Genomic DNA, 11,420 nt, shown 5'->3' on the forward strand with positions numbered 1-11,420 from the left:
CCATGAAATGTTTATCTCCAATTGATCTGCAGAAAGCCATACTTGGAGGTATGGCTCAAGTGGTAGAGTGAAAGACAGCCTTGAGTATCTTGAGTTTAAGCCCAAATATCAGCAATAAATAAAATAGAGTAGGTCAGAAGCAGCAAAATTATTCCTGGTAGGTTCTTGTCTTCTATTTCAGGGTGCCAATGACTTTTGGGAAATCCAAAGTTACAGTGATAAAGGAGTTTAACATTGTTATGTGATGGTTGATCAATGTGAATGTGACTAATATTCAAATTATGATTCCTGATCTCATTAAGAAAATACACGTTTTTAAAAGGAATTGTATAGATAATTTTTAAGTTATAAATGAGTTATTTCAACTTAACCTATAAATATTATTCAGATCTTGAAGTTTTCTTTTTTCTTTTTTTTGCGGGGGGGATCCGGTCGTGGAGCCTGAACTCTGGGCCTGGGTGCTGTCCCTCAGCTCTTCAGCTCAAGGTTAGTGCTCTACCACTTGAGCCACAGCGCCACTTCCGGCTTTTTTCTTTTTGCTTATGTGGTGCTGAGGAATCGAACCCAGGGCCTCATGCATGCAAGGCAAGCGCTCTACCATTGAGCCACCTTCCCAGCCCCAGATCTTGAAGTTTTCTGCCTCAGAGAATTTAAGTACCTTCCATTATTTCATTTCTACAGTCATTACTCACAGGGGTTTGGTTCCAGAACCCCCATCTCACATCTGCACAAACCAAAATCCACAGATGTTCAAGTCTTTTAGATAAAATAAGGTCTTATTTACATGATAGCCTATATGCACCCACCTACAGATTTTACATCATCTCTAGATGACTTAAGAGTGTAAAGAGTTGCTATACTATTTTTTTTGGGGGGGGGGTCCGGTCATGGGGCCTGAACTCTGGGCCTGGGCGCTGTCCCTCAGTTCTTCAGCTCAAGGCTAGCATTCTACCACTTGAGCCACAGCACCACTTCCGGCTTTTTTATTTTTGCTTATGTGGTGCTGAGGAATCGAACCCAGGGCCTCTGGCATGCAAGGCATGCGCTCTACCACTGAGCCCCAAGAGTTGCTATATATTTAAGGAATAAAATGTCAACAAAAAAAATCCATACATGTTTATAAATACAACTTTGAAACACAAACATATATAGAAATATATGTATTTACTTAAAAGATGGATAGCTCACAAATACTAAGGCTCAACTGTACACATATATGTATTGAAAAAATATTCAGGGGAAATAACATGTGAATAAACTTTTCTATAAGGAACAAAGCATAGCTCCATGTAAGTAAAAAGTCCTAGCTCTTCACTGATATATTGTATAGCAAATTACAAAACTGATTATTTACATTTAACCCCAGCAAAATTAGATATGAGTTTGAACACATAATTTTCCAAAAACTCTTTTTCATGAAAGTATTTTCATACTTTAAGGTCCTTACAAGTGTGGTTTTTCTCTTAGCTTATTTGAAGCATGATCAGAATTCTTTGTCTAATTATTCACTGGCTACATGTAGCTGTTGCCCACTGTCTGGGCACTCAAAAAGTCCTGTGCAACTTCCTACTCCCACTTTCTTCTACATGGCCAGCACTAGACTGTAAGGCCATTTCATTACTTGGCAACTTTCAAGGAGCTCACAGTCTGAGAGTCTGGGAAGACCAGGGTATTAAGTGTCCCATCTGTGCTCATTGCCTTCCATGAAGCAGGTTCTAGAAAATGTGCACCATAGTACCAACCTCAGAGAATGAACATGAAGGGAAAACAGAAAGTCCTAAGCACAGTACATGGCAAAAAAAAGGGGGGGGGCACCTACAACTGTATTCGCAGAAATTCGATTAGGATTATCATGTTGGTTCCAAATTTTCTTCTCAATAAAAGTTATTGAGTTCAAATAGTATCTTCTTACTTCAAAGAAACATTCTCAAAGCAAGGACATATAAGAACTAAGGAAATTATCAGTCTATCTCTAATTGCTAAATCCAAACAGGATTTCCAAGTAAGGCTTTAAGATTTTAAAATTTTGATTTTGCCTACATTATGTTATTTTAAGGGATCTGTATGGATTATTATTTCCATAGATAATATCAAATACAAAATAAAATGCTGTAAATCACATGTTAAGTGTAATTTAATAGGTTACAATTACAGGAAAAAACCTAATCTTGATAATTCTCAAAAATTGCAAAAGTTATTTTCACATAATTCAGAATTATTAGTTTCATAAACTATTCATTGCTAGTTTCTCTGTTATATAGGGAGCAAATTAAGCTTAGGAAGTATCTGTGCTTACAGTGACCTTAGGAGAGGTGCTGCATAAAATATAAATGCATGTATACATAATTTTTATTATAATTCTGTATTGGTGATCTAAGAAGAAAAAAAATGTACTGTCAACCATTCTGAAGACTATTTATGTCTTTACTGCTTTCTAGTTTAATTAAAAAGAATTATGATAAAAACAAACTGGTTAAGAATATATTTATATCTCCTACTGCATTATGTCAAAAAATATATCCCTGATTGCTTAGTGTTACCTTTTTTTACTTGGAAAATAACCACATCATTAAATATTGATATTGTACTACTACATATACTTGTTTCTTGCATATGGTATTATCATTATTCTCATTTTAGGAATAAACTACAAACTATTTTAAGGCCAAATTTTACTTCTATCTAAAAGCACTTTATCAGTAGTAGTGAAAAATAACTTGAAGCAAATAAAGCAGTCGAGATTCTGTCTCAGCCCAATCAGAATGGCTATTAAATAGAGAATAAAAATTTTCAATGAAAAATAATAGGAGCTTGGTGCTGGTGGCTCATGCCTGTAATCCTAGCTGCTGAGAATCATTGCTGAAAGTCAGCCCTGGCAGGAAAAGTCCCTGACACTCTTATCTCCAATGAACCATCAGAAAACTGGAAGTAGTTCTGTGGCTCAAAGTGATAGGAGCTCAAGGACAGCACTTAGGTCCCAAGTTCAAGTCCAACAACTGACAAAATAAAAACAATGGAAAAAAAGGAAAATTCACATACTGTTGGAAGCAACGTAAAGAGGGTCTGCCTCTAGGGAAATCAGTATGGATGTTCCTCAAAAAACTGTAGAACTACCATACCCCTCCTGGGCATATATCTAGCAGGATCAAAGCAGTATACAATGGACATATATGCACACCTGATATTGCTGCACTATTCCCAACAGACAAGCAATAGAATCAGTCTAGATGACCATCAACAGATTAATGGATAAAAATGTGGATGTGTAAGTAGCGGAGGATTGTTTGAGCATAAAAAAAATTGTGTAATTGTATAGGAAAATGGATAGAACTAGAGATCATCATGTTAAATGAAATAAGCCAGATTGACAGATATTGTATGTTTTCTATCATATGTGAAATATTGATTTAAAAGACAAAAGACTTGGCCAGGCACTAGTGGCTCACATATATAATCCTAGCTACTCAACAGTCTACGACCTGAGGATTGCAGTTCAAAGTCACCCCAAACAGAAAAGTCTGTGAGACTCTTATCTCCAGGAGTGACACTGTGGATCAAGTGGTAGAGCACTAACCTTGAGTACAAAGAGGCTCAGGGACAACACTTAGACCCTGAGTTCAAGCCCAAGGACCAGCAAAAAAAAAAAAAAAAAAAAAAAGAGACTTTCTGGAAAAGAGGAAAGGATTCCATATGTAGGAAGGGGGTAGGAGGGTAAGAGGATAATGGTGATGTATATAATCAAAGTACATTATAATCATGTACAAGAGTACCATAATGGCACCCATTATTTTGTATGATTAAGATATGTTAATAGAAAAGAATTCATAAAAAGGGAAAAAATCCATTTTGTAAAAAAACCAATAGAATAACTCTCTGCAAATGAACAAACTGATTCTAAAAATGTGGATGAATCTCAAAGAGGCTGAGTGATTGGGGCCACCTCAAAAGGCTACATAATCTCATTCCTTTGACATGATAGCTAGAAAAGGCAAAAGTATAGAACTAAATCCAGGGTAAGGAGATGGAGACCATTTATAAAGGGGCATAAGAGAGAATTTGGGGGAATGGTGAAACTGTTCTTTTTCCTGATTGCAATGGTACATTACTTGTCTATATTTCTGTCTGAAATCTGAATTACATACCAAAAAAGACTGAATTTACTGTGTAAAAATGTTTAACAGTAAAGCTGAAGAAATTTTTTTCATTCTAATAAAATGAACTTCTCAGGTCACTTAAGGTAATGTTTCTTCACATTTTCTGCTTATGTCAGCCATCAAAGCATGAATAAAAATCAAACCAATTAAGCTTTGTTTATTCAGTTATGTCTGGATTATTTGAGACAGAAGGAACATGTTGACCATCAAAACCCAGACACACTTGTAAAGCACAATCTGAGCTTTTCTTCACAGCCTCTGACCTGACAATCACATCTGTTCACAGAATTGCCAAAAAGGCTTCATATACAGATCTCACAAGATGGAGTCATTAATAATTGGTAAAATTATCCCCAAAATACTGGAAGAAATATGAATTTCAATAATCTGCTAACTACATTATGAGTTTCTGAATGAATGCTAGTTGACTATAAAGCACATGCATTGCACCATCCTTACATGCTACAACTTCAAAGCTGAAATCAAATCCATGACAATAATCTCATCCTGAGTGATCTCAAAAAGGTCATGATGAAGGCTGGCTAAATCAGAGTTATGTCAGTTATCACCCATCAACCACCACAGTCAGAGCCTCTAACAACCATTCCAGTTTAAACTTGTTCCCAAGTGACATCAGCTAATTATTTTTATCTCAATGTTACAATTTAACTAATTCACTAATGATTAAGACTGAGCAAGCCCTACTAGCTAAAAGGTTGCTGCACTTTAGTTGACATGCAAAGGATGTCAGTTCCCAGCAGTTAGCTAATAGCGAGTTATAATTAATAGTACTTTGGAAAAGTGTCCTGTCAGCAGGAACTCTGAGGTTGTTTTCCTACTGTACCAACATCATCATCATCTCTCCATCAGCTCCTTCTGCTTCACCAGTGACCTAATGCTGTCCCTACTCTGATTCTTTTTTTTTTTTTTTTTTTTTGTCGGTCGTGGGGCTTGAACTCTGGGCTTGGGAGCTGTCCCTCCGCTCTTCAGCTCAAGGCGAGCACTCTACCACTTGAGCCACAGCTCAACTTCCGGTTTTCTGGTGGTTTATTGGAGATAGGAGTCTCACGGTCTCTCCTGCCCGGGCTGGCTTTGAACCGCGATCCTCAGATCTCAGCCTCCTGAGTAGCTAGGATTACAGGTGTGAGCCACCAGCGCCCGGCTCCTACTCTGATTCTTTTAATTGTAAGTAGTCTGGATCCCAATTTCAAAACCTCACAGCACTTTTTTTATTTAGTATTTTGTAGAATTAGTATATGGGATGCTGTAATGATAGAAGCGAATAACCTCAATCTCATTTACGCACTTAACAAAGGACATCAATGTAAGCTGGAGGGCATCAGCAAAAACCCAGGGGAAGTTAGGACAATTATTCACTTGCCCAGAGTGCTTCATTTGTTGGCCCAACACTATCTCCTATCTCACCCTTTTTTTACAAATTTATCCATGTGTACACACATACATACACACACACACACACACACACACACACACACACACACACACACACACACACACACACACACACACACACACACACACTTTCCTGTGTACAGAGTTTCAGTTGTTGTGTAGATTTTTGGGGGGAGGTGTAGTATTTATTTGTTTGGTACTGTGGGTTTAAGGGTTTTTTCTATTTTGACATTTTTGTAATGTTTCATTGTGGGGCCGGGGGTTCACTGTAGTATTTCTATACAAGCACACAGTGGTACTACAGAGACCCACACACAGATATAGACCCATGCGCACACACACACGGCTATAGCATAATGAAACCCACCAAATGTCATTTGAAAGAGGGGAGGAATGGCAGCCTGGTAGAGAGGGTGAATTTGTTCAATGTCCTTCAATCCTCTTTGCCCTTCAGAGTTCCTCTTTTCCCCTCCCACATCATTAATACACTCCCATATCTGATGAAAATGGATACATATCCATTATCATTTGTTACTATTATCATTATCATAGCATTATTCTCAACAAATGAGTGTGAACATGAATAGAAAATGTTCACAGCCGGGCGCTGGTGGCTCACGCCTGTAATCCTAGCTACTTAGGAGGCTGAGATCTGAGGATCGCGGTTCAAAGCCAGCCCGGGCAGGAAAGACCGTGAGACTCCTATCTCCAATAAACCACCAGAAAACCGGAAGTGGCGCTGTAGCTCAAGTGGTAGAGCGCTCGCCTTGAGCTGAAGAGCTGAGGGACAGTGCCCAGGCCCAGAGTTCAAGCCCCACGACTAACAAAAAAAAAAAAAAAGAAAAGAAAAGAAAATGTTCACTTTGTGTATGTGCATGTATGTGTGGGTACAACCCACATATGCACCGGTCCTAGGGCTTGAACTCAGGGCCCCCTGAACTCAGGTGCTGTCCCTGAGCTTTTGTGCTCAAGAATAGTACTCTAACTCTTGAGCCACAATTCTACTTCCAGCATTCTGGTGGTCTGGAGGTAAGAGTGATCCTTGTATCTCAGCCCTGAATAGCTAGGATCACAGGCTTGATCTACTGGCATCAAGCAACCTGTTGACTTTTTAAGATTGGCTTATCTCACTCAACATCATGATCTCCAGATCCATCTAATTTCCTGCAAGTGACAAAATTTTATCTTCTTTATGGCAGAGTAATATTCACAGATATTCATATAAATATATTCATTTATATATATCTTTATATATTCACATATACATATACACATATTCCACCTATATTTTCATCACTTTTCACTTACAAAGAGCCTAGTTTGTATTCAGGGAAGCTAATCTTGGATCTTAAACAATTAACTATTCTATCACCTGACACCTCTGCAGAATATGAAACAAGTGATGATGGCCTGTGACAAAAGAGCAATTCAGGGGCTGGGAAGTTGGCTCAGTGGTAAAGCGCTTGCCTTGCATGCCTGAGGCCCTGGGTTCGATTCCTCAGCACCACATAAGCAAAAAGAAAAAAGCCGGAAGTGGTGCTGTGGCTCAAGTGGTAGAGCGCTAGCCTTGAGCTGAAGAGCTGAGGGACAACACCCAGGCCCAGAGTTCAGGCGCCGCAACCGGACCCAAAAAAAAAAAAAAAAAAAAAAGAGCAATTCAATGAAAGCTAAATAATATCAAACAATAACTACAACATGGTCCAAGCTTTCCCTCTATTCCCATATCATTATTACTGACAAATAACAACAGATATGGAAATATTTTTGCAAATTTAGTGTCCATCCTCGAATTAATTTTCCCATCTCTATCTTCCCTTTCCCATTTCACATCCCCGGGGAAGGAGTACAAGAGAGATGAATGAGGTACATATCCATCCCTCCCTACTTCCTGAAGGGAGAAGGTGCTCAAATGCTATAAAGAAAGGGGAAAAACAGCAAAATGAGCTATATTTACTTTGAAACAGATACCACTGTTCTACTGGTTCTATAATTGTATAAAATTTTGATTTTTATCAAAGTAAAAGCTGGATGCAAAGAAAATTTCTAATTCTTTGGCAACAAAACCCTTTATGGAGGGAGTCCAATTAAGTGGCCTGCGTAGTGAGGCAGTGTCTTCTAACAATGTCAATCAGGTCAATCTGCTTGATAATGTTCTGTTGTTCATGTCTCCTATTTCCTTACTGATGTGTTTGGGGATTTTTTGTTTGCATTTATCTATTTCTTCCATTGGTTGCTGAGAGAGAAGTACTAACATCTCCCAACATAGGTTTGCCAAGTTGTGTAACGTGCCATAGCCACCCATTCTCCTTTCATTTTTTCATTCTAAACTTTATGGTCAGGCTTTAAATTGGCTTGTCTGAGTCACAAGGGATTAAGCAAATTGTACAAACTCACTCAACTAGTAAATAGTAAAGCAGAATTCAAACTGAGGTCACTTGACTCATGAGTCCCTACTGTTTGCCTCACAATATGTTGTATCCTGACTCATTTATGAATTTCATCAACAGTTCTGATTAATCCTGTGCTACTGTTGGTGACACAGCCAACTTCTAGGGAACTCAGTTATAATCTCTGCCTCTTTTCCTATCTCACTGAACCCAATCTTACCCACCCCTACCCCTATGATGAAAGAGATACTAAGGCTCTGCTGCTTGAATTGTAGCTTCAAGTGTTCAGAAGTAGGTGAGAGCTTTGGGCTGGGAAGGTGGCTTAGTGGTAGAGTGCTTGCCTTGCATGCCTGAGGCCCTGAGTTCGATTCCTCAGCACCACATAAGCAAAAAGAAAAAAGCTGGAAGTGATGCGGTGGCTCAAGTGGTAGAGCGCTAGCTTTGAGCTGAAGAGCTGAGGGACAGCGCCCAGGTCCAGAGTTCAGGCCCCACGACCGGACCCAAAAAAAAAAAAAAAAGAAGTAGGTGAGAGCTGCTCCCACATGAAGGAGTGTTTGGAATTAGCTTTCTCTTTCCAGTTTCTCAATGCTTCCTTAGCTTTGTTCTCTTGGGCTGCTGATGTGGATAGGTCTGAGCTCTGCACTGAGAGGGGCCCTCTCTTGGAAAGGCCTACAGGTGGAGACAATAAAGCTAACAACCACTCTGGAGTTTAGCAATTCACTCAGTCTTGATTCTTTGTAATTTTGCTCTCTTTTGGAATTAACACTTTTTTAAAATTATCTTTAAGTAGTTGTATAAAGGATTTGTCAGTTAACAAAGCAGTTTATGAATACACTGCATCCTGACCAGTTCACCCCTTTCACCATTCTCATCTCCCTCTCTACCTACCTCTCTTCCATTACTTTTTTGAATTTTGTAGCGTATACAACGAATTCTTGATTGCATTCTCTCCCCTCCCTTCCCCCCCTTTCTCCTCTTCATTTATCTACCCCTCCCCTCCTTAACACCCCCCTTCTTTTGAAAGTACCTATTTCTTGGTGTTTCTTGGTGTTTCTTGGGCTTTGACTTTGTCTTTCTAAGGAATTACTCTATTTTACTTCCCTCTTTAAGCTACCATATTTCAGTTAATAAATTTGTAACCACCTGCATACCACCTAGCATGTTTATTTATAGCTTTATAGACTAATTCTAGCTACCACATATGAGGGAAACCATCAAGCTTTGTCTCTGTCCTAACTCACTTCACTTGATATAATGTTTTCTAAGTTTTTCCATTTCTTTACAAATGTACAATATCATTCTTTCTAATGGAGGAGTACAATTCCATTGTGTATATATACCACATTATCTTGATTCATTTGTTCACAGAGGGGCATCTGAGTTGCCTATTTTTGTCATTAGTGAGATAAGACCTGAAAGGTGCAGCATGGAATATAAGCAGCAAAGAAGGGACAATAAAAATCTATTTTCAGATTTGTAATCAGGTTAGAAAGATGGAAAGAGTCCTGGTTCACTCAAGCTCAGCCTCCAGTATAGCAGGCCAGAATGTCTCATGGGAGTTGGAATGTTTCATGTGTTCCTCTCCCCTGAGGACTATGCTGGTGAGTTTCTAACTACCACTATTTTCATCAGAAGCCAATTCAAACTGTAAGAATCCCCACAAGAATGGTCCAAAGGGGTGGATAAATGAAGGGATGAAAGGAGAAAGAATGTAGTCAAGAATTCATAGTACATACTACAAAATTAAGAAAAGAGAAGGGTGGGTCAAAAGGAAATGTATGTTCAAAGGGGTGACACTGATCAAGATACCTTGTATTCATAAACTGCTTTGTTAAACAGATGAATCTGGGATCTAGTTGCTGCTTACTCAGGCTCCCAGTACTACATTCTCTGCATTTTGAAAATAGTGATAATAATAGGCTTGTTAGGAAAATTAAATAAGCTAACAGTGTTAAGATCAGTGTCTGGCACACCATACTATGTTAGAATAAAACTGATAAGGAAGCCAGGCACTGGTGGCTCACACCTGTAATCCTCAAGAAGCTGAGATCTAAAGGTCATGGTTCAAAAGCCAGCCCAGGCAAGGAAAGTCTGTCAGACTCTAATCTCCAATTAACCACCAGAAAACTGAAAGTAGAGATGTTATTTAAAGCAGTAGACCACTAACTTTGAGTGAAAGAGCTCAAGGACAGCACCCAGACCCTGAGTTCAAGACCCACAACCAGTGCCCCTCCCTCCCAGAAAAAAACCCTGATAAGGATATAAGAGGGTAATACCACAGGTAAATTATTTGCAATGAGGAAATTGAATTGTTGAGCAACTGGTGACTCAGATTGACCTGAGCAAGAAAAGTCAAATCAACACAGTTCTTGACTACTAAGGATCATCAGCAAGTGAAGGGAGGTGAGTGACTTAATTATCTAGCTACAATCGCCCCTGAGTAGTTTCAGTCAGCTATTTCTTCCACAGACACATCAGTACTTATCAGGCAAGAATTGTGAACTTAAGAGGTGTTATATGAAGGGTGTATATAGTTCTTTTGCATATGCTTGTACTAATCTATCGCAGCAGAGGCAATAATTTTGTTAGCACTTAACTCATTTCATTACAAACAAATACTCTCTCATTTCTCCTCACAATACTTTTGTAAGGTAAATACTATTACACATAAGGAAACCAAGATTGAAAGAAACACACATAGTCTCTGTAAACTTTCCCTTGCAGCTTCCTAGCTTGGCACACACATTTGCCAGAAACCTAAATCACTGCTTTTCATCCTTGGACTCAGTGCTAGTATTTCTTCCTCTAGAAAATAGATCCAACTCCCCCACAGTGACACCTCCCCTAAATATAATGGTTAATTTTGGTTAACAGCTTAACTGGACTGAGAAGCACATAGGAGATCAGTAAAACAGATCTCTGAGTTGGTTACTCTCAGGAATAGCAAGTGGGAAATACTAGCTCCAAATATGGGCAGAGCCACAGGGGACCTGGACAGAATTAGAATTAAAAGGACAAAACCTGCAGCTTAGTGCTCGCTTCAGCAGCACATATACAAAAATTGGAACAATACAGAGATTAGCATGGCTCCTATGCAAGGATGATACACAAATTCATGAAGCGTTCCATATTTTTTTTAAAAACTGGGACTGGGAAAGTAGTTTAGTGGTAGAGTGCTTGCCTACATGCATGATGCCCTGGGTTCAGTTCCTCAGTACCATGTAAACAGAAAAAGCCGTAAACAGCGATGTAGCTCAAGTGGTAGAGTGCTAGCCTTGAGTAAAAGAAGCTCAGCAACAGAGCCTAGGCCCTGAGTTCAAGCCCCAGGACCAGTAAAATTAAAAAAAAACCTGCAGTGCAGGCTTAAGAGAACTAGCTTCCTCCTACCTAATATACTCTTTTCTTTCTCTCTCATTCTTAGCCAACTCTCATTCTTATTCAACTCACCAACTCACCAAAATGAGCT

The 11,420-nt window shown here is 39.0% G+C and overlaps 1 long non-coding RNA gene and 1 other non-coding gene across 2 annotated transcripts in view; one reads left to right on the plus strand and one right to left on the minus strand.

Moving 5' to 3' along the window:
• Positions 1 to 11,420, minus strand: part of LOC138806486 (uncharacterized) — a 49,037-nt gene that overhangs the window by 7,141 nt on the left and 30,476 nt on the right. The window lies entirely within an intron of this gene.
• Positions 10,986 to 11,089, plus strand: LOC138806543 (U6 spliceosomal RNA). The gene has a single exon (XR_011365915.1). It is a non-coding gene; the product is annotated as a U6 spliceosomal RNA (small nuclear RNA).

The sequence above is a fragment of the Dipodomys merriami genome, unplaced genomic scaffold, assembly GCF_024711535.1.
Source record: "Dipodomys merriami isolate MVZ:Mamm:240054 unplaced genomic scaffold, mDipMer1.0.p SCAF_40, whole genome shotgun sequence".
NCBI classification, from domain to species: Eukaryota; Metazoa; Chordata; class Mammalia; order Rodentia; family Heteromyidae; genus Dipodomys; species Dipodomys merriami.